Source organism: Propithecus coquereli, unplaced genomic scaffold, assembly GCF_000956105.1.
Source record: "Propithecus coquereli isolate 6110/MARCELLA unplaced genomic scaffold, Pcoq_1.0 Scaffold541, whole genome shotgun sequence".
Lineage (NCBI taxonomy): Eukaryota > Metazoa > Chordata > Mammalia > Primates > Indriidae > Propithecus > Propithecus coquereli.
Genome location: NW_012151297.1, coordinates 757481 through 759777, shown reverse-complemented (window position 1 = coordinate 759777; position 2297 = coordinate 757481). Strand labels below are relative to the sequence as shown.

Here is a 2297-nt window from a genome sequence, read left to right as displayed (position 1 = left end):
TTATAAAAGGATATTTGTATTTAATAACTGAAGGTCAAACAATGATCTATTGGAAGTCCTTGGTGTGGTAATTTGGATATTTGGTTTGCCCTCAGGTAATGACTATCTCAATGACTATTAGTACTTTATACCATAATATAAAAAGATATGATACAAATTGTCTTAATAGAAAATGTCTTTTCAAGTTACTGATCATTGCAGTGGTTCAAAAAGAGTATTTTTAAATGTTTTATAAAAATAAATGGAAGTATAGAACCATAGCATATTGAATATGAATATTAATTTTTAGATAGGCTTTTGGGCTAGGTTTTGTTGGATGTACACTTAGTTTATTTAAGTGTATTTAAGTGTATTTAAGTGTATTGATTCTTTGGATATAATGCAGAAAATAATTTATTGAGATAGCTTGAAATGAGTTTGGAGACATGTCTATAGTTATTTTCCCCCACTCCTAATTCAAAAAGACTATTTGCAAATACCAGTTTTACTTTAGCATGAATAAATCAGGAAATATAAATAATTATTTCAAGATACATGCATATTGTAGAACATATGGGTATAAAGAAATTTGTTTATTTGTGTAGACATTTGAGTTGTTTCAAGCCAAAAGCTGGAACAAATAATGGTGCTGTGAACATTCATGTACAAATGATTGTATGTGTATTTGCTTTCATTTCTTGTGGGTAAATACCTAGGAGTAGAATGTCCAGATAATATGGTAGGTATGTCTAATATTTTAATACCCTGGTGAACTATTTTCTGAGGTTGTTTTACCATTGGACATTGTGCCATTGTACGTTTCCACCAACAATGTATTAGAGTTCTAGTTTCTCCACAGCTTCACCCTACATATAACTAGGTATAATCAAATCTTTTAATTATAGATGTTAGAATGGTATCTCATTGTGGTTGTAAATTGCATTTCTGTAAGGACTAATGATATTGACTGCTTTTTCATTAGCATATTTCCCCTAATATGTCTTTCCTGGTGAAGGGTCAGTTTAAATTCTTTGACATTTTTAAAAATTACGTTGTTCATTTTCTTATTGTGTTTTGACATTTTTTCTATATTCTGAATATAGGCCCTTTATCAGATATATGATTTGCAAATAAATTTTCCCAATCTGTGACTTGTCTTTTATTTTTCTAACAATGTCTTATGAAAAGCAAAGATTTTAATATTTATTAAATTCACTTTATCATGGTTTTCTTTCATTGATAGTGCTATTGGTGTCATATCTAAGAAATCTTTACATATCTTAAGGCCATAAAGGTTTCTCTTTTGTTTTTTTCTTCTAGAAGTTTCATAGTTTGAGGTTTATATTTAGATCTATTATCAATTTTGAAGTATTTTTTGTATCAGTGTGAGGTTTGGATAGACGTTTTTCTTTTTCTCTTTCCTTCCCTCTTTCTCTGTATGATTATTCAAAAACAATTTTTTGAAAACTCTATCTTTTCACCACTGAATTGTATTTGCACATTTGTTGAAAATCAATAAACTATATATGCGTGGATCTATTTCTAGTCTATTTATTCTATTCTGTTGATATATTTGTCTAGCTTGGCTCTAATACTGCCCACTCTTGATTACTGTAGCTTTATAATAAGTTGTGAAATAAGGTCATGTTAGTCCTCCAACTTTGTTCTTTTTTATTTTTTTAAGTTATTTGATTATTCTTGGTCCTTTGCATCTACATGAATTTAAAAATGAATCTGTAAATTTCTACAAAAGTCATTATGGAATTTCAGGGATTGTATTGTATTTATAAAACAATTTTGGAGAAATGACATCTTAGCAGTATTGATTGACTGATGAATACAGTATACTTCTCTATTCCATTAGGTTCTCTTTATTTTCTGTCAATGTAGATTTAGTGATTAGAGCTTTCATATCTTTTTTCAGATTTATTCCTAAGTATTTCATAATTTTAGGCTATTATAAATGGTATTATTTTTAATTTTTTCTTTCTTTTTTTGCTGCTTTATGTAGAGTATAATTTATTTTTGTATACTTATCTGCTATAATGTTAAATAGAAATGGTGACAGTAGATATCCTCATCTAACTTTAGAAGCAATAAATTCAATCCATAACCATTACTTATGATTTTCTCTAAATTTTTATAAATACCTTTTATCAGGTTGGAGATGTTGCATGCTATTCCAACATTGCTGAGAGTTTTAATCAGAAATGGCTGTTGTTTCAATCCAATGCTTTTTCTACTTCTATCAAGATAGTTAATTTTTTTTTGGTGAATTGTATTGATTGATTTTTGAATGTTAGACTATCCTTTCATTG

General features: G+C 28.1%; 1 protein-coding gene across 1 annotated transcript in view; it reads left to right on the top strand.

Annotated features, from left to right (window-relative positions):
- The window catches only part of TRHDE (thyrotropin-releasing hormone degrading enzyme), a gene marked incomplete at its 5' end in the record, with an annotated part of 176482 nt that overhangs the window by 972 nt on the left and 173213 nt on the right, over positions 1-2297 (top strand). The window lies entirely within an intron of this gene.